Consider the following 22,071-nt stretch of genomic DNA (forward strand, 5'->3'; position numbering starts at 1 on the left):
AGCTATGGGGAAGACAGGCTAAGGAGCAGTTTACAGTACAAGGCAGGGGATACCCTCTGTAGCTCCTGTATTAAGCAACAGTTCATATGGTAGGAGGAGAGACAGGGCACAAACTCTGTCTCCATCAGATTGTCTCCTTCCCTCAATGCTCTCTGTTCTTCTTACTCTCAGGCTTTAGAGCCCAGGATCATGTTTTTGGTTCCAGTTGCTGTTGAGTAGATGTGTGTCAGATGTGTAGAATTGTGCTCCATTGAGTTTTCGATGGCTGATTTTTTGGAAACAGATTGCTAGGCCTTTCTTCTGAGGTGCCTCTAGGTGGACTCCAACCTCCAATCTTTTGGTTAGCAGCTGAACATATTAACCATTTGTACCACCCAGAAACTGAATCCTAATACTGGTGATTAAATAAGGTTTGGCTAATCCCTTTTTAAAAAACAACTTTATCAAGGTATCATTTCCTTATCATAAAAATTACCTGTGTTAAATGTGCAATTCAGTGATTTTTGTTAATGTAAAGAGTTGGGCAACCGTCATCAAAATCCAGTTTTAGAACACTTCCATTATACAAAAAAGATCTGTGATGGGTTTGGCCAGTCTTAATGATGAATGTAAGATAAGGATAATGGCTAACATTTATCGAGGGCTTACAATGTTCCGAGCTCCATTTTAAGCAATTTATACGTGCTGACTTATTTAATCCTCACAGTGACCCCTGAAATAGGTGCTATTGTTTCTCCATTTTGCAGAGAGAAGAACTGAACCATTGGTCACACACACACATAGTAAAATATAGAGCCAGGATTTGAACCCAAGCATACTGGCTCCAAAGCTGCTGACCTTAAGCCATCACAACCTATTGCATTTTAATATACACTGGCCACTTGAGAAGTAGGACAAAAATAGTCATAACCATTTATGTTCTTTCTCTATTTCACTTTGTATCATCAAGATGGAGCGAGAAATACAACTTTAATGTAAAAATATCCACATATTTACATATATTTCCCTTAAGTAGCTGGTCCTGGAAATCTGAAAAATTGTGAATAATTCTGTACAGAGCAGAATGAAGTTGGAATCTTGGCAGTTATCTGGTTAACAGATGAGATCATTGAGACAAAAAAAAAAATACTATTCTGTGTAGTGGTTTGAAATATCTGCTATGGCTGTCTACATTCATCAAATTAATAGGATAATTGCCAATGCTCTACTCGTCTTTGTTCTATATCAACATAGCCTGAGACACAAATGAAATTTTTGTCCAAGTGATATAAATTTAGTCACTTGCAAACACTCCTGGTCACTAACCTAGAGAGACTGTTGGGGATAGCTGGAAGTATTCCCAGAAATTCAGTTTGAGCATGGAACAGCACAAGAAGTATAATTGTGGTATTGCCTCTTTGTGAAAGCAACTACTGACATTTTAATCCGTGTAAACTCCTGTATCTACTTACAGATATTTCTGGAAAGGTATCATGTCAAATGAGCAGAGCATTAATTAGGTATATCACTTTCTATAACCCTTCCCTAACGTTAATTTGGAGCCCTGTTGGCAGTGTTTAAGAGCTCCGCTGCTAACCAAAAGATCCACAGTTTGAACCCACCAGCTGCTCCTTGGAAATCCCATAGGGCAGTTCTCCTTTGCCCTATAGGATCTCTGAGTCAGAATCGACTCTAGGGCAGTGGGTTTGGTTTTGGTTTTGGCACAGACAGTAAGGCTGAGAAACAGCCCTCTTAACTTTAATTGTGTACAAAATCCAATAATTATAAGGAAAAAAAATTTTTTAAATCATCAATATAGCTCTTTTCAAAAGCTAAGCAACATGCTATTTTAAAAATGAAATCTATATATGTATACTTTCCCATGTGGGGATAGGGTTTAAACATGTATAAGCGTTAGGTAGCATTTCCTCTGAGATTATCTGAGCACTTTGCGTGTATGCTCCTGGCCTTTTTCATATAAAGTACTCGACGTGTTGGAAAAGTTGGCCATGTCAAGGCTTAGAATGGAACCCAGACTGCCTCCCCACCTCCTCTTACCTCCAGATTTCTGCCTTACAAAGATTTTCCTCAGAACACTTTTCTTATTTGCTGGCGTTGTCTTCTGATGCACTCAAACTGAAATGGCCCTAAGCGCCCCACCTCCACTTCCGGTTATCCCTATGGGGGATCCTCTGTGAATTACCTGGGGCCATCTAAACTCCATTGCTAACTCCCTTACCGTACATTCCTAAAACGCCGCCTCCTTGAAGCCCAGCCACCCCAAGCTAAGAGAATAAAACTTGTATTCTTGCTAACCAGTTAAGCTCCATTTGGGAAGATAAATATACTGCCCCAAAAGTATCAAAAAAGTATCAAGTACTTTCCAAATCCAGAGGATTTATTAATTAATTTGAGATTATTTGGTCTTTTAGAAAATAACCTCTCAGAGATGCCACCTTTTTTAATAGAAAAATTGAAGAGATGATTTTATGTGGATTTAAAATATAACAATATTTGGGAGACAGGGTGTGATAAATAGTGTCTACACACCCTCCAAGAAGTGTGGGGGTACATAGGTATACACACATATACGTATACACACATACACATATAAAATCTAGGAACAACATAAAATGTTATCTAGGCCGACAACTTGACAAAGAGCGGATATTGTGAATTAGACTGAGCTGCCTATTGTTAATAAACAATTGTCCTCTTTAAACAGATAATATTGTGTGGAAATGTTCACATGTCTTAAGAGCTGCTTGAAACACGGTGGTGAACTTCTGATACCATTTATAAAATTAATACTGCCATCTACTCAGAATACTAATGGTTTTAATGAAAATGCAGCATCTTGCAAACAATTAGTTCTGAGCGTGAAAGGATAAATAGGATCATGATTAATACATTACTAATTTTTCTGATAGCTTTTAGGTTTTAGCTATGCCATACAAGCGGTACTTTGTGTGTCTAATCTGAATAATTTATTTGTTATTCTATGGTAACCGAGACTAATTGTAACTGCAAAGTTTGTGTAATACAGTGTTTATGTATTTGTTTTAAAATTTCACCTGTGTTTTTGCCCCTTGGGGGAAAAAAAAGTTATTGTAAAATATACACAAAGAAAATTTTGCCATTTTAACCATTTTTAAGTGAACCGTTCAGTGACATTACATTCACGATGTTGTGCAATCATCACACCAAGCAGAAGCTCCTTAAGCAGGAATGCCCCATTCTCCCCTACCCCTAGTCCCTGGAAACCACTAACAGCCTTTCGTCTCTATGCATTTACCTCTTCTAGATATTTTATTCGAGTGGGATCATACAATTTTTGTCCTTTTGTGTCTGGCTTGTTCACTTAGGTTAATGTTGTGGTTTTTAATTAATAGACTTTTAAGCCTGAGATGTTGTTGTTAGGTGCCATCGAATCGGTTCCTCCTCATAGCAACCTTATGTACAGTGGAATGAAACACCGCCCAGTCCTGCGCCATCCTCATAATTGTTGCTGTGTTTGAGGCCTTCATTGTGTAAATCCAAGTCATTGAGGGTCTTCCTTTTTTTCACTAACCCTCTACTTTACCAAGCATGATGTCCTTCTCCAGGGACTGGTTCCTCCTGATAACATGTTCAAAGATTGCGAGGCCAAGGCTTGCCATCTCCTCTCCTAAGGAGCATTCTGGCTGTACTCTTCCAAAACAGATTTGTTCGTTCTTCTGGCAGTCCACGGTATATTCAGCATTCTTCGCCAACACCATAATTCAAAGGCATCAGCTCTTCTCTGTCTTCCTTATTCATTGTCCAGCTTTTGCGTGCACATGAGGTGACTGAAAAGATCATTGCTTGGGTCAAGCGCACCTTAGTCCTCCAAGTGACATCTTTGCTTTTAAAGAGATCTTTTGCAGTAGTTGGCTCAATGCAATATGTTGTTTGATTTCTTGACTGCTGTTTCCATGGGCGTTGATCATGGATCCAAGTGAAATGAAATCCTTGGCAACTTCAGTATTCTCTCTGTTTATCATGATGTTGCTTATCTGCCCAGTTGTGAGGATTTTTGTTTTCTTTATGCTGAGGCATAATCCGTACTGAAGGCTGTGGTCTTTGATCTTCATCAGTAAGTGCTTCAAGTCCTCTTCACTTTCAGCAAGCAGGGTTGTGTTATCTGCATATCGCAGGTTGTTAATGAGTCTCCTCCAATCCTGATGCCCCGTTCTTCTTCATATAGTCCAGCTTCTCGGATTATTTGTTCAGCATACGGATCGAATAAGCATGGTGCAAGGATACAACCCCGACGCACGCCTTTCCCCATCCGACACCACGAGTGTCCTGTGTTAGGGCTCTTCAATCCTTGCCCTGACGCCCCACCCGGTGCCCCTGAGCAGTGCGGCGGGCCCTGTGAGAGTCGGGTGGTTGCAGTGCATTGTACAGACGAGGCCGTAACTACATGGTTTTTAAATAGATGCAGTAATTGATTTAGAATTTGAGCTCCTTTTACTACTAAAATGAATCATTTCGTAGTTGGTCTCACCTCTCATTTCACAGTTTATCATGAAAATGACCGAAGCCACAAACTCAAGCCATTCCCTAGACCAGGGTTTTTCAACAGTGGCCCTGTTGACATTTGGAGCCAGATAACTCTTTTCCGTGGGGGCTGTCCTGTGTGTTGTAGGGTGCACAGGAGCATCTGGGGCCACTACCCACGAGATGCCGGTAGCACCCCTTGGTCAAAATGATCAAACATGTCTACAGACATTGCCAAATATCCCCTGGGGGAGAGTGCAAAATTGTCCCCAGTTGAGAGCTACTTTCATAGATGTGGTTTGCATTAAATCCACCATTAAATTATTAAATAAGGATGAGAAATGTTTGGCCCGACAATTAAATGCACAAAACCAAAGCAAACTCTGAATCCGGAAAGAACAAAGGAAGAACTAATAACCATGGAGATAACGAAATTGCTTAAACTCTATGGCTAATATAGTTAGCATTACAGAAACCATTCATTAAGTGAACCTTGTACCTTAAAGAATGTTTGGAAAAGGGTGCGTTCGTTCAGTGGCCAGTAATGGATAAAATACAAAGAAGAGCTATGGAGAGAATAGCAGATGCTCAAAACCTTGTAGGTTCTTCTAAAATGCCTGTCCACAAGCCCTGTCCATTTCACACCTGACAGTGTGAAGATGGGTTGTTTTAAAAAGTTCAGTTTACAAACTACGTGAAGGTTCTAACATGCCTGTTTTGAGCAATTCCATTAGTTTTTGGAACTGCTAATACAAATGACTGTTACAAGTGCAAGTTAATTTCCTGAAAATGGGATACAATGGGGGTTTTGTAAAATGTGGATTTTAAATATTAGATGGGGGATATTTTTCTGTCATGTGTAAAAAAGCTTTGTTTGCCTACATTATGTAGAATGGAGAATAGGCATAGCCCGAGGAAAGTCATATTAGCTCCGAAGAAAGGAACATTGTTTTTGCTTTTTAAATAAAAATCCGTCTGAGATAATTTAATCTTGTTCTAATATTTAGTTTCCATCCTTTTCTTACTTCAATACATGTTTAAATTATTTGTTTCAATTTTAATGTTTCAAGTCACATTGAAGGATTTCTTGGAATCGAGACTCATTAGATATAACATTTAAAATACGTACATTCCACTGAAAACTAGTCAGAAGGCATTTCAAGTAAAAAAAAAATCTTGAAACCACTTAATCTACCATTAATATTAATCCACTTAATGGTTATAAAAATATATTATACCAGAATTTTTCATAGCAAACATGAAATATACAAGAGATATTAATAATACAATGTTTGTTATAGAAATATGGAATAATAGGCTATAAAGCAGTGGAAATCACGTCATTTCTTTGATGTGCACATGTCAGGAACATTAACTGATTACTGAAACAGTTAAAGCATCTACTAGTTTATGTAATAGTTGAACTAGAACAAAAATTGTTATACAGTTCCCTAAAATACAAGGAGTGATTATTATCCTGTGAATAATTTAATGCATAAAGCTAATAAGCTGTGGGAAGTAAAATGTATTAGGAGACCCATATCATCTTTTACGGAAACCCTGGTAGCGTAGTGGTTAAGTGCTACAGCTGTAAACTGAAAGGTTGGCAGTTCAAATCCACCAGACACTCCTTGGAAGCTCTATGGAGCAGTTCTGCTTTGTCCTCTCGGGTCGCTATGAGTCAGAATCGACTCGACGGCAATGGGTTATATCACCTTTTATCACAAAAACCCATTGCTGTGAAGCTGATTCTGACTCATAGTGACCAATAGGATGGAGTAGAACTGCCCCAGAGGGTTTCCAAGGCTATAAATCGTTATGGAAACAGACTGCCACATCTTTCTCCTGCAGAGCAGCGGGTGGGTTAGAACTGCCGTCCTTTCAGTTAGGAGCCGAAGGCTTAACCGCTGCATCACCAGGGTTCCTTTCTTATATCGTACTACTATATATTTAAGTATATAATACTGCATCGTTTTATGGCAAAACTGCCTTAAATCTATGCTGAAACTGTCTTATATCTTCATTTTATGACAAGTGATACTGATGTGATTTTAGCAGATGTGATGAAATATAGTTTATTATGACTGGGTAATATTTTCTCAATGAACTACAAAAACTGTTCAGTAGCGCTTTGCATTTTCAGACAACTCATGCAATTTTGCGTAGTGGTTTTTATTACTGTATAATAATAGCTACTTCCCTAGGTAATCTGAAATAATTGAAACAATGGTCAAATAAACATTTCAGAGGGAAAATATTTTGCATGCACTCACATAGTAAATAAATATACATATGCCACAGCTGCTAACCAAAATGTCGGCAGTTCGAATCCACCAGATGCTCCTTGGAACCTCTATGGGGCAGTTCTACTCTGTCCTATAGGGTCACTATGAGCCGGAATTGACGCAACAGCAACGGTTCGGCTTTCGGTTTTATACTTAAAGGACATATGTGTATACTGTATTTTTACACAAATAACACGCAGTTTTTATATTTTTCTATATCTGTTGGCCAACCGTGCCCTCCTCTGCAAGATATTTTTGTAAGCGTGCTATGCTATTTGTTTTTTACAGCAACATGTAAAAAAAAATTGGAATAGTGGCACTTACAGAGATAGATAAATAGCTGCTGTCATGTTGACTCTGACTCATGGTGACTTTATGTACAACAGAACGAAATGCTGCCCTGTCTTGTGTCATCCTCACAATCGTTGGCATGTTCGATCCATCATTGTGGCTGTTGTACCAATCCATCTCACCAAGGATCTCCCTCGCCCTCACTAGCCCACTACTTTACTGAACATGATGTTCTCCTCCAGAATTGATCCCACCTGATGCCGCCTTGTCTCAAACAGGGCAGGTTGGAGAGTGTTATCTTGGGATCCAGAGGATTTTCATTAGCTAATTTTTGGAAGTAGATCACCAGGCTTTTTTTTTTCTAGTCTGCTTTAGTCTGGAAGCTCTGCTGAAACCTGTCTATCCTGGGTGAGCCTGGTGGTATTTGAAATATCAGTGGCATAGCTTCCAGCATCATAGCAACGTGCAAGCCACCACGGTACCACAAACTGACAGATGGGTGGTGGTGTACATGCAGTATATATATAGATCCACTACCCACTACTGTCAAGTTGATTCTGACTCATAGCGACCCTACAGGACAGAATAGACTGCCCCATCGACTTTCCAAGGAGCACCTGGTGGGTTCGAACTGCCAGCCTTTTGGATAGCAGCTGTAGCTCTTAACTACTACCCTACCGGGTTTTCCATCTATCTACATAGATAGATAAAAAGTAATGTCTGCATATTATTTTCCATATTAGAGACCTTTTTACAGGCTAGTCTAGGGCATAGTGAGCCTGACTCTTTCTAGTACTTTCTACTTGTCAGTCTTTCCAATTAATGATGGAAACAGTCAATTTCTCATGCTGGGAAAGTACCATAGTTTCCAGCATTCAGCACAGGGCATGTGTGTATACAAAAATAAAAATCAAACCCATTGCCATCGAGTCAACCCTGACTCATAGTGACCCTATAGGACAGGTTTTCCAAGGAGCAGCTGCCGGCCTTCCGGTTAGCAGCCTGGGCTTTAACCACTGTGCAACCAGGGTTCCGTGTGTGTATGGTGCTGTACAGTTCACAGTGCATTCACATGTCTTATTTGAATCTGAAATAACTGGATTAAAAAAACCCACTGGATAAAGAAAGTATAATTACTATGCTCATTCCTAAGACCACTCTGCTGGAACATGTCAGAACCAGGACTCCAGTCTGGGTCTGACTTCCAACCCAACTGTGATGGTGTTTATCCTAAATTCCATCCTACTCTGCCATACCTACAAGGGAATAACAGGCCCTGGGCTACCCACACACCGCATGGGGGGACAGGGAGAAGTGGAACTGTGCTCTGTCTGCCAGTCCAGCCAGCGTTTCAGTCATGTGCTGGTAGAGACTTGGCGATGATTCAGAGAGTAAAATGTTCACCAGCAGCTTGACGTCAGCATGAGAAAACACACCAGCTTGGTCTGGAGAAGCACACATAGCCTGTTCCCTGGAATGACCACCAGGATCAATGAGTAAACAGAGGACTTGACTACCCACTAGTACGAAGCTTCAAGCTGTTTTCTAAACTCTCATAAAATGAACTCCTTTCAAATTATCCCAGCTGGAGTGACAGAAGCAAGCTCATTTCCGGTAGTACTGGAAGAAATGGGAAATCAAGTGTGATCTGGCGTCCAGAGCCTTTTGTCCAATGGCCCTGGAGGATCAGTCATTCTCATGGGCGAAAACCGGTTTCAAAACAAAAGCACGTGGAATAAAATGTGACTGCAGAATAATGGGATTGTTAGGTATCTGAAATGTTTTTAGTTCCCAGAATAGAGCACCAAATTTACTTGATCATTAATATTATTGAGTTCATATTGTGTGCTAGGCACACACTAAGTGCTGGGGACAGAATGATACACAAGCCAGTCCCTGCCCTCAGAGCACTCACAGTCCCTGGACAGTGCAGGCGAGAGGAACACAGCCGTGACAGCAAAAGGGAACGTGGGCTGTGGTCAGGACAAGACGCTGAGGAGGACTTACGAGTGCCTCCCCATCATCTGGGATGTCACAGAACAATTACCCCGTAGCGGAAGATTCTCCATGCCTGGGAGAGTCTAACTCTACTTGTAATAGTACCTCCTTTCACTCTCAAGGAGCCCTGGTGGCACAGTGGTTAAGAGCTTGGCAGCTAACCAAAAGGTTGGCAGTTTGAATCCACCAGCCACTCCTCGGAAACCCTGTGGGGCAGTTCTACCCCGTCCTATAATAATTTATAGGGTCACGAGTCAGAATCAACTCGATGGCAATGGGTTTGGTTTGGTTTGGTTCACTCTCAAAAGTGTCCCAGGTTGGATGATAAATTCAGCAATCACTCTATTACTAGGAGGTAGAGAGGTAAATAACTGGAACTGGGAAGTGAGGGGGTATTCCAAGCAGGAGATGCTGGGAAGGCATGGAGGGATGGATTGTTTGGCCATATATAAATCACTAAGCAAGGATGATCATCACCCATCTGTCAGTTTGTTTTACTGTGGTGGCTTGTTTGTGGCTGCGATGTAACACCCACCAGAATTTTAAATACCAGCAGGGTCCCACAAAGTATGGAGATTTCAATGGAGCCTCTACACTAAGACAGACTAGGAAGAAAGGCCTGGTGATCTACTTCCAAAAATTAGCCAATGAAAATCCTATGGATCACAACAGAATCTTACGCTATATAGTGCTGGGAGATGAGTCTCCTAGATCGGAAGACACTCAGAATACACAGTGGCCGTAACAATGGACTCTAACACGCCAAAGATCGTGAAGATGGTGCAAGAGTGGGTAACCTTATGTTTTGTTGTACATGGGGTCGCCCTGACTCACAGCTAACTTGATGGCAACTAACAACAACAAAACAAGGATGAGATACAGAGAGGCATGAGAACGTAGAGAGGAAGGGCCAGACAGGGTGATATTAAAAATATTTAATACTTGGCAGGGCACTGGTGCTGACAATTTAGAGTGGACACAAGCCATGGCCAAGTGGAACAGTTTTTCAAGTCATGAAGGGCTTTGTGTTCTAAACTAAAGGAGTTTAAATTTACCTTGAGAGCCTTAGGGAGCCATTGCAGGATTTAAAGCAGTGGGGTAGGAGGAGGAAGGCTGATTTAATATACTGAGACTAGATTAGGCCATCAAGCAGTAGTGAGAAAGGTAAGCAACTTTCTTGCATATCTGCTAGCCTTGTGCATGGTACTCAGTGCCTCCATGTGTAATGTCTAGTCCTCCTCACAAATCATGACTTGATGCCTGAGGTTCACGGAGGCAGTAGCTTCCCCAGTCACACAGGAATGGGGAAGAGGAAGGTCTCAGACCCGACTCTGGCTCAGTCAAGTCCATGGTCTTCCTAACAGAGCTTTCTGCCTCTGCTAGGGATGGCTCTAGACCAGTTAGTGTTGACTGCAGGAATAGAGTATGTGCTTGTAGGAAATACCTATTGCCATTAAATGGGTGTGGTCATTGAAATGGTTCTCATCTTCTTTAGTTCTGCAGTCACCTGGGAGACTTACAATGGGCACATTGATAGTCTTCTTTCACCAGGGTCTTGTTTCCCTTGAGCAGATCTTCTCCTATAAGGTGCTTTTTTTGCCCCAGACAGACCTGGATTGAAATTCTGCTCTACTCCTTCCAAATGACTAACTGCAATTCTCTAAGACTTGGTCTTCTTTTTGGTAAAATGACACCAATACTACCTGCCTCAGAGCATTGCTGTGAGAATTCAGTGAGTTAATGCACGTGTACTTGGCACATAATAAACACCAAATAAACGTTAGCTGCTCATGCTGAGAAAGGGGCCTGGCGCACAGTAGGTGCAAAATGAGCACTCACTGAGTGAACAAATGCATGAATGAATGATGGCCACATTTTAACCTGGGAATGTGTCCACCAGCATTTAATTTTAATGTACCAGGAAGACCATGCTAGTGATTCTTCCGTCTCCCAATTTTTTCAGCAAAAGAACATCAGATGGTGTCATTCCAGAAAGTAAAACAAAGAGAACCCATCATCCCTCGCCATGCGGTATAAATATGGCTTTGAGTAGAAAGAGGCGTGCTGTTTCCGGCAGCAAGTCTTCCAGCTTCAGCACCACCATGTTTCCAGCTACATATCATGCTATTAAAAGGATACTGTCAAACAAGAGGATGAAGGATTTGAGAGAATACTACCAAAGAAAGTCAAATGGGAGTGGGAAAATGACCTGGGGATGGTTAGAACTACATACATGAGGACAGTTAAAAGAAACTAGAATTGAAACTCTATAAATACATATAATGAATATGCTGGAGAAAGGGGACATCTGAATCAAGGAGCCTTAAGCTAAAGCAAGGAAAATGATGCTATAATCTTCATAAAAATGTGGATAAGTCAGCAGGGAAAGTCACATGAGATCATAGGTTAAATATCAAAAGAGACTAGGCAAAAATAGATATAACTATATAGTATTTGAAGATGTTTTAAAAAATTGAAAATTATAGACTGAATCACTTCTCAAGTTCCTTAAAATAAAAGATACAAGCCAACAGAGCCTTGCTTACTTTCACAATGGACATCTCCATACTCAAACTCAATGACTTGAAGGGTTCTTTTTTTCCTGCTCTTCAATCCAGTTCTTAAACATCATCATATTTTCATTTAGGAAACAGAGACTTACTAGAATCTGAAAAAAAATAAATGTCAAATATTATCTCTAAAAGGAACTGGAGCGGATCTAGACTGAACCCCTTGTATTTCTAACTGGTCAGGTTCACCCTGAATATACCAAAATAAATTTGGACACCTGTCCTACCATTCGGAGATTTTAATTACCAAGAGTCTATTTTGGTAACATAACTTTTATACTTAGTCACGATGTTATTGGCCTGAGTAATAATAATAGGGAAGTGAGAATAACCCTGTACCTTTGTACTTTTATTTGGTACTACTACTTTTTAATCTTGAATGTGTTTGTCCCCAAATTATTTTTAAAAGTTACATCTCTTTTTATCCCTCTGAGTTGCCACTTAACCAATCTAAATATCACTTCTCTGTTCATCTTTTTTTATACATTTGTCATCGAAATCCATAACTTTTTTGATGCTCTGAACTTCCAGTGGTCTCTTACCTTTTTCTTGTTTTGAGGTTCCCAGAACTGAGCAGACTCTTCCAGACCACACAGGTGTGCAGAAATATTCTCACTTTCTTTTTTACATGTCAGATGCTGAAAAATGTTCACTGTGCATAAAAAGAAATATCAGCAATAAAAGATCCAAGCCCCCCCAAATCATTACCTTCATACTTTTTGGTCCACATTATGCTGGATTTAGATTCTGTGGTAAATGAGGCGAGAACTGATATGATGTGGAAATCAGTGAGCTTACGTAAGGATTGCTAGCAATTTTGAATGTACTTCTCAAATTGTACCTTTAGAAGATGGATTCTGAAAAATTTGCCTGAAACATCCAAGTCAGGGGAGTGTAGTAAACCAGTTGTTTGAAACTGCACTGATTTTCAACTACACAGTATAGTTTTACAGCTTAAGCTTAATAGAAACTCAGAAATTACTAAGGAACTCATTTAAAATACAAAGCCCCTGTATGGAATCAGACATTGCTTCTTGATTTTCTGTAGCAAACACCTTGTGGGGGAACTTCTACTAAAAAATTAGTAGTGTGTGTCATCATACATATTTTTATTTGGTTAAACTTACTTCCATTAAATTCACCAGGATGGATTTGGAGTTACAGCTAAACTTTCCTCCAAACATTCTTTTCTTTCAAAAATAATGCATAATGAAAATGGGGAAGTTTGGGGTTCATGTGTGAGAAGTTTCGGGTAAATGAAGTTTTCTAGAAACTTGCCTTTTTTTTTTTTTTTTTCCTTTCTTTCATGGTATAGAAAAATCTTGCTCCATTTATTCATCACTTTTTCAAAAGTTTGTTTCTGTCTTTGCAAAGGAATTTAAAATAGGATTATTGACTCTTAGAAATAATATAATAAAACCAGAACACAGATGGGGTGAGATTAGCGTAGCGTGACAAAGTCTGATCTCCTGAGAAAGCAGAACCTCTGGTAGAAGCTCACATGCTACCTCTGAGAGCCCAAGCCCAAGGAAGCAATAACCCATTAAAAAAAAAAAGCAAACCCATTGCTGTTGAGTCGATTTCAACTCCTAGTGACCCTAAAGCACAGAGCAGAACTGCCCCATAGGGTTTCCAAGGAGTTGCTGGTGGATTCCAACTGCTGACCTTTTGGTTAGTAGCCCAGTTCTTAACCACTACAGGAGGGGGAAGAGAAAACGAAGCAGGGAGCAGGGAGAAAGCTGTGTAAGGTGGCTTGTTACCAAGCTGTCTTATCGTTGCAGTGAATCACCACTGGTTGCCAGGCATCTCCAGAGCCGGGCAACTCCAGAGCCGGGCATCTCCAGAGCAGCTACAGAAAACACCATGGGCCAGGCCTTTCCACTGGGGAAATTCTGCTACACCCCCTGGTGTTTTATCCAGCCCCTCTTACCAGACTCTGAGAAAGGCAGCACCTCCTTTGCTCTGGGCCAAGCATAGGGTCTCTGTGGTGCCATGTGTGGGGTCACTCTGGTCTGTAGCTGGGGTGGCAGCAGAAGCAGTGCCTACTGGGTCTTCATGGCCATGGGAATGGTGTAAACCATCTCTAGGGCCTCCCTGGCAGGCAGTGGCCAAGGACTGAAAGTGAGCAGGCTGTGTAGATCAGGGTGGCACCTAATTGAACCCGTTACTGGCAAGTTGCTTAACTCTTTTGTGTCTCACTAGTAGTCACTACATTATAAGATTGTTATGGAAAATAAATGGTTTAATATATCTAAAGCAATTAGAAAGTCCCTCCAAAGGAAAAAGTTAAAACTGGCTGGAACCATCATTATTGTAAGTGTAGAAGGTATAAAACCCATAAAACCAAAACGAGCTGCCATTGAGTTGATTCTGACTCATATCAACTCTATATGACAGAGTGGAACTGCCCCATATCGTTTCCAAGGCTGTAATCTTTACAAAAGCAGACTGCCACAGCTTTCTCCCCAGGAGCGGCTGGTGGGTTCGAACCACCGACCTTTCGGTTAGCAGCTGAGCACTTTAACTACTGTAACACCAGGGCTCATTAGAGCGCATAAGGTGACTACTAAAAAGAATACGGTACTCATTTGAATGAATCGGTTTAGTGTACTTGTTGAAAAAGCCCCATTGCGTCATAGCCATGTCCTCAAGATTCAAGCCATTGAGCCATGTTGTAGGAGAGCTTTTACAAGGACAGATTTAGTATAAATATTATAAATAGCATAGCATTATTGTTGAAAATTTCTGTTATCAAAGTTAACAAAGGGAACATGGTGTAGAATTCTTCCCCCAAAAAATAAATCACTCGGGCAAAAATGAGACTATAAGAGCCAGGTCCCAGGTGGAATCCAGATTCCAGGTTGTGGGCCTAGTGTTCTTTACCCCCTTCAGCCCTCCCAAGTCTACGGCCAAGTGCATACCTCCTGTGTGTACTGTTCAGATCTGTAGTAAAGTGTTTACCACTCAGTCAAGGGAGGTTGTGGGCCTAGTGTTCTTTACCCCCTTCAGCCCTCCCAAGTCTACGGCCAAGTGCATACCTCCTGTGTGTACTGTTCAGATCTGTAGTAAAGTGTTTACCACTCAGTCAAGGGACAGGAGCCCAACCAAGAGGGGTTTGTTTCTTAGCTCAGCTCTGTGTGCTCCCTGGTTATGACACACAACCATATAAAGGGCCAGCAGATGAGCTGCGCTGTCTTTTATTGGGACGTTGATATCCTCGGCTCTGCCTGGTCCCTCTCTTCCTTTCATTGTGAGCGCTGACGGGGCCCACTGTGCTTACCACAGCTCCATTCAGCAGGTGCTCGCTTGGAGGCAGGCTGATTCCAGCCTATCTACAACCACACGTTCAGCCTTGAAGCTGGGAGATAAATAGACAAGTGCTCCCTCTCCAGTGTCTCCTGATCTTTTTGCCTGAGGATGGCGAAGATGCTAGGAAGTAGGAGGAACTGGCCGCCTTGTATTTTTGCTAGATTCACATTACTATTTTTTTTTATACATGTGAGCCTCCATGATAGCTGCTGCGCTCCTATGCACCTTCTCACCCCTCCCTCCTGCTTACATCTCCCAAAATGCCTTGTTCTACATGAACCAACAGAAGTCTTTGACTTCATTCCCCAAACTTAAATTATTTCTCCCACTGCCCTCCAAAAAGTAGATGACTTGTAATTTTATATTGGTCAGAGCAATAAAAATATGGAATTTTTGTTTGAAGGATATTGCAGTCTCTTGTAATGATTTATTATAATGCATCTTCTCAGAAAATTAACTCCCTGTTGTAAACATTTCCATTTTTAGTTCTTTCTCTTTTTTTAGAATTAAAGTATCAAATATCCTTCTGAAAAACATGCAGGGATGTAAGATTTCCCCTTTATGGGCAATACAATGTGGTACTGTTTTTAGATTTCCATGAGATCTTTTTTCCCCACTCGCATCTGTAATTTTCTGATTTTTTAAAAATGATTTCCCTACAAAGACCCTGTTCCCTTTACCAGAGCCAGGATTAGTTTACACTTCATATTGTTGTTTTGATTTTTCTTGTTTTAGTGGTTTGGGCTGCCTAATATCGCCAGAGGTGTAACTAAGGTGTGCCAGGTGGGGCGATGCCCTGGGCACGGCTTGGGGGAGGGGGGCGCTAACGAGCAGCTTCTGTCATCAACTGTGAGAGATCCTTCAGCAATTTAAAACTAATTGCCATAGGTGCTATTTTCCATATATAGGCCTCTGAATATCACCCATTTTTCTCATCATTCACTATGTCCCAACATTGCTAGATGTCAGCTTTCGGTTTTTAAATAGAAATAATAACTACCTAGTTTGAAAAGCTCTCTGGGATTGCGGGTTTGGTTAATATCCTCTAAAAACAATTTTAAAAAAAACTGTAGTGGAAGATTATAAATGACTTTTTATGTGATTGCCTCCCCTGGTGCTTTGAAATAAAAACACAATGAAGAGTAGGAAGCCACTTGGTCAGAAAGGCTAATCCTGGGTTGATGCCCTTTAAATTTAGATTTAAGGAAGACATCCTGTTCTCTCAGACTTTGCACCAGGCTTTAAAATTGAGAATACAGGAAAATGAAGCCCTATATAAATTTTATTTTATTATGTTTAGATATAGGAACTCTGGTGGCACAGTGGTGAAAGCATTTGGCTACTGACCGAAAGATCAGTGGTTCAAACCCACTCAGAGGCTCCTCAGAAGAAAGGCCTGGCAATGTGATTTTGAAAAAGTGCTGTCGAAAACCGTCTGGAGCACTTCTGCTCTGACACACAGAGGGTTGCCGTGAGTCAGGATCCACTCCACGGCCGTCATTTAATGTGCGGTACAGGCGGAGCGAAGAGTCAGGATCCACCCCACGGCCGTCATTTAACGTGCGGTACAGGCGGAGCGAAGAGTCAGGATCCACCCCACGGCCGTCATTTAACGTGCGGTACAGGCGGAGCGAAGAGTCAGGACCCACCCCACGGCCGTCATTTAACGTGCGGTACAGGCGGAGCGAAGAGTCAGGACCCACTCCACGGCCGTCATTTAACGTGCGGTACAGGCGGAGCGAAGAGTCAGGATCCACTCCACGGCGGTCATTTAACGTGCGGTACAGGCGGAGCGAAGAGTCAGGATCCACTCCACGGCCGTCATTTAACGTGCGGTACAGGCGGAGCGAAGAGTCAGGATCCACTCCACGGCCGTCATTTAACGTGCAGTACAGGCGGAGCGAAGAGTCAGGATCCACTCCACGGCAGTCATTTAACGTGCGGTACAGGCGGAGCGAAGAGTCAGGATCCACCCCACGGCCGTCATTTAACGTGCGGTACAGGCGGAGCGAAGAGTCAGGATCCACTCCACGGCCGTCATTTAATGTGCGGTACAGGCAGGGCGAAGAGTCAGGATCCACTCCACGGCCGTCATTTAATGTGCAGTACAGGCGGAGCGGTACAGGCGGAGCGGTACAGGCGGAGCGAAGAGTCAGGATCCACCCCACGGCCGTCATTTAACGTGCGGTACAGGCGGAGCGAAGAGTCAGGACCCACCCCACGGCCGTCATTTAACGTGCGGTACAAGCGGAGCGAAGAGTCAGGACCCACCCCACGGCCGTCATTTAACGTGCGGTACAGGCGGAGCGAAGAGTCAGGACCCACCCCACGGCCGTCATTTAACGTGCGGTACAGGCGGAGCGAAGAGTCAGGACCCACCCCACGGCCGTCATTTAACGTGCGGTACAGGCGGAGCGAAGAGTCAGGATCCACCCCACGGCCGTCATTTAACGTGCGGTACAGGCGGAGCGAAGAGTCAGGATCCACTCCATGGCCGTCATTTAATGTGCGGTACAGGCAGGGCGAAGAGTCAGGATCCACTCCACGGCCATCATTTAATGTGCGGTACAGGTGGAGCAAAGAGTCAGGATCCACTCCACGGCCGTCATTTAATATGCAGTACAGGCGGAGCGGTACAGGCGGAGCGGTACAGGCGGAGCGAAGAGTCAGGATCCACCCCACGGCCGTCATTTAACGTGCGGTACAGGCGGAGCAAAGAGTCAGGATCCACCCCACGGCCGTCATTTAACGTGCGGTACAGGCGGAGCGAAGAGTCAGGATCCACCCCACGGCCGTCATTTAATGTGCGGTACAGGCGGAGCGAAGAGTCAGGATCCACCCCATGGCCGTCATTTAACGTGCGGTACAGGCGGAGCGAAGAGTCAGGATCCACTCCACGGCCATCATTTAATGTGCGGTACAGGCAGGGCGAAGAGTCAGGATCCACTCCACGGCCGTCATTTAATGTGCAGTACAGGCGGAGCAAAGAGTCAGGATCCACTCCACGGCCGTCATTTAATATGCAGTACAGGCGGAGCGGTACAGGCAGAGCGAAGAGTCAGGATCCACCCCACGGCCATCATTTAACGTGCGGTACAGGCGGAGCGAAGAGTCAGGATCCACTCCACGGCCGTCATTTAATGTGCGGTACAGGTGGAGCGAAGAGTCAGGATCCACTCCACGGCCGTCATTTAATGTGCGGTACAGGCGGAGCGGTACAGGCGGAGCGAAGAGTCAGGATCCACCCCACGGCCGTCATTTAACGTGCGGTACAGGCGGAGCGAAGAGTCAGGATCCACCCCATGGCTGTCATTTAATGTGCGGTACAGGCAGGGCGAAGAGTCAGGATCCACTCCACGGCCGTCATTTAATGTGCGGTACAGGCGGAGCAAAGAGTCAGGATCCACTCCACGGCAGTCATTTAATATGCAGTACAGGCGGAGCGGTACAGGCGGAGCGGTACAGGCGGAGCGGTACAGGCGGAGCGAAGAGTCAGGATCCACTCCACGGCCGTCATTTAACCTGCGGTACAGGCGGGGTGAAGAGTCAGGATCCACCCCACGGCCGTCATTTAACGTGCGGTACAGGCGGGGCGAAGAGTCAGGATCCACCCCACGGCCGTCATTTAACGTGCGGTACAGGCGGGGCGAAGAGTCAGGATCCACCCCACGGCCGTCATTTAACGTGCGGTACAGGCGGGGCGAAGAGTCAGGATCCACCCCACGGCCGTCATTTAACGTGCGGTACAGGCGGAGCAAAGAGTCAGGATCCACCCCACGGCCGTCATTTAATGGGCTGTACTTTTTTACAGGCAGAGCGAAGCCAGGCGCCCGCCCCCAAGTCAGGGGAGTGTGAGGACAAGTCGCCTACCAAGAGCTGCAGAGTCTGAGCCTCCATGTTTTATCCCGCCGTGGTGAAATATAAGATTTGTCACTTTAGTGACTTTCAAGTGTACAATTCAATGGCATTAACTATATTCGCAATAAAATTGTGCAAGTTTTACCACTATTCGTTTCCAAAACTTTTCATCACACCAAACAGAAACTCTCTACCCACGAAACATTAACCCCCTCTTGCCCGTTCCCCCAGCCCATGATAACCAGTGATCAGTTTCTGTCTTTATGCATTTGCCTCTTCTAGATATTTCAGGTAAAAAAAAAAAAAAACCCACCGCCGTCTAGTTGATTCTGACTCATAGCGACCCCACAGGGTTTCCAAGGCTGTAAATCTCTACGGAAGCAGACTGCCACATCTTTCTCCCCTGGAGCCACTGGTGGTTTCGAACTGCCGACCTTTTCATCATCAATCGCTTTCACCAGTACACCACCAGGGGTCATAAAATACTTGTTCTTTTGTGTCTGCCATGTTTCACTCAGCACAATGTTTTCAAGGTTTATTTCTGTCAGCATGTATTAGAACTTCAGTCCTGTTTATGGCTGAATCCCACTTTTTGTTATGGGCAATGAAGTACATAAAGCAGTCTGCAGTGGTGGAAAACTGTTCTGTGAGGAGGCCAGACCTCACTTCTGTTCCCAGACAGACTGAGCGACCAGTAAAAATTCTGTTCCTTCAATCATAACGTGAAGCATTCAGATGTGATACTTTCAGGGGCCTGTCTAAGACTGAAATTCTATGTGCTGTCATTCCATTTCAAATGACAACTGGGTACTAAGCCCATGACCCAGGTTGCATCGAAAAGAATGCTGGACCAGTAAGGGGCCTGCTGAGGCCCAGGTCCTGAACCTGTGTGGCTGGAGGCTAAGAAAATTGCGCTGAGGACGTTCACCTGAGCAACTCCTGCACTGGGCCCTTGCCTTTTAGGAACTGGTTAAGCCAAAATCCTTCAACCTGTGAGGGAAAAGCTTAGGCTTATTCTGACATGCTGATGTGTTTTTGTTTGGCAACTTGGAATTCTTCAGCAAGAGGGTATATGCTCATTTATAACAAGGTCTCTTGATTTCTGGCCACACTATATGTTTCAAAATATTAAATAAAATCTTAGTGAGTAAAATCTTTAGGAAGACTGGATCCAGCGTTTGAGTATTGGTTTCCTGGCTATTTCTGAACATTGTTTTTTCTCTTTAAGGACTTCTGCTCCTATATCAACTAATTTGAATCCACTATGAGACTTTGTGTATAGTGGTTAAGAGCTCAGCTGCTAATCAAAAGATTGGCAGTTTAAATCCACCAGCTGCTCCTTAGACACCCTATGGGGCAGTTCTACTCTGTCTTACACTATGCATCAAAATCGACTTGACAGCAGTGGGTTTTTTTGGTATAACACTTCACATCTACCCCCTTGAAAACAGCCACCGAACCATCCCCTCAAAGCTGAATCTTCTTCCTCTTCTCAAGTCACCACCTTCTCTAGGAAGGTGAGCTATTTCATCCTGCAAAGGTTGTTCACTTTTAGTTAATTCAACAGTAAATTCAATAGTAAATATTCCTCGGGGACCAACCATACCTGGGCCCAGGCTTTAGGGACATGAAAGATAGGATGTGCTCACAGTCTAGTGGAGCTGAAGGAGCAGATGTGTAAAAACAAAACCCACCTGGAAACAGAAGGCTGATGATGGCACACTGGAGTGTAGCTGAGGAGTGTAAGGAACACTTCCCCAAGTACAAGGGAAGGATGCTGTCCTGGACAAAGGGCTGTGAATGTGTCCGGAGTGATGGGCACAGGGAGAGGGGCAGAAGTGTGGAAATGGGACCAAGACTCTTCCAGCAAGCAATAGAATGAAAAAAAATACCCTTTTAGGTATTTTGACCCTGTAGGCCCTCCAGAAATAAGCTTTCAGAGATCAGAGTATCCTGATGCCAAGAAAAGAGCCACCTCTGAGTCTTTTAAGGCTTTAATTGTCAACCATCCAGGGGTATTCAGTGAGGGTGATGACTAGACAGCTCACCATAGCACTTATTTTTGGACTCTCACAGTGCCACAGAAATTCTAGACAATATTGCAACATCACTGAGATATTAGCACCACTCTACTTTGATAATTTATAGAAATAATTTTCAGAATTGATAGCTCATCAGCGTGCTTCAGAATGTAATGTACCTATTCTGGTGGTTAAGTGCATGGGCTAGAAAGCCAAGTTGCCTGGGTTTGAATTCCAGCTCTGCCTATTATGAGCTGTGTGTCTTTGAGTATATAGCTTAACCTCTCTGTGAGTCCGTTTCTTCCTCTGTGAAATGTAGGAAATAGTAATAACACCGAACTCTCTGTTGTTGTGAGGATTAAATCAGTTAATAGTTATCAGTTAATACATGTAAAGCTACAGGTGGCTGGGACAGAAAATGTGCTAAATCATTTTAAGTACCATAATTATAATATTTATAGTAATTGTTTTATTGTAACAATGCTGTTTCAGCCTGGGTTCCATATTACTTACGTGTTTTGGTACTTTTTGATAGAAAAGTCCTTATCAAGAACAGTAACGCTGAGCGTACTGAATTAGCATGCACTCTGAATACACTAAAATCAAAACTCCAAAGCGTTAGTTGGCATAAGAGCGACACCAGATTTAGAAAACGAGTTAGAGAAGATAAAATAGAAAGTGGCACTTTTATAGAAGACGCATCTGCAGTGGAGTATCTGATTCACTTCGCTACTTCTGTTCAGTTTAGTTTATCGCAGTCAGAGAAACTGTCCATATTTTAAATGGTTCCTTGGTATCTTAACATTATAAACATTTGCAAACAAACCAGTGCACTCACACAGGAGTGGAACAGGAACACTGCTAAGTGAGGCTCTTTGTCAGATCTGGGGGTTGTTAGGGGTCACAGGTAGAGTGACTCAGGGCCAGACTCTCTGTGGGTGAAGGAGGAGTCCATCTGAGCCGACGGGAAGGCGACCTCGGGTAAGTCGTCTGAATCAGGGCACCGGGGCCAGCTGACAAAGCAACCAAAATCGTCAACTCTTCTCTCTAGATGTGCTCTTTCCGACGTGTGCCAACAGCCACATCACTGAATGTGTGACTTCATATTTGTTTAGAGAAGTGGCTCACGTAACCTGAAATATTTTTACATGATGATGTGTGAGGAAGTCCTTTGGTTCTTTGAACTTAACCTAGTGAGTGGCTCAGGGTCTTTAGTGGTGTCTCTATTTTTACAGCTGA

The 22,071-nt window shown here is 43.1% G+C and overlaps 1 protein-coding gene across 3 annotated transcripts in view; it reads left to right on the plus strand.

Moving 5' to 3' along the window:
- Window positions 1-22,071, plus strand: part of TOX (thymocyte selection associated high mobility group box) — a 364,544-nt gene that overhangs the window by 153,422 nt on the left and 189,051 nt on the right. The window contains exon 1 of one of the 3 annotated variants that reach the window (XM_049854468.1): window positions 21,340-21,813. The exons of the other annotated variants lie outside the window; for them this stretch is intronic. The gene's annotated coding sequence lies outside the window, so the exon portion shown is untranslated. Of the gene's footprint in view, window positions 1-21,339; window positions 21,814-22,071 lie in introns of those variants that run through there. 3 annotated transcript variants of the gene reach the window in all.

The sequence above is a fragment of the Elephas maximus genome, chromosome 15 (assembly GCF_024166365.1).
Source record: "Elephas maximus indicus isolate mEleMax1 chromosome 15, mEleMax1 primary haplotype, whole genome shotgun sequence".
NCBI classification, from domain to species: Eukaryota; Metazoa; Chordata; class Mammalia; order Proboscidea; family Elephantidae; genus Elephas; species Elephas maximus.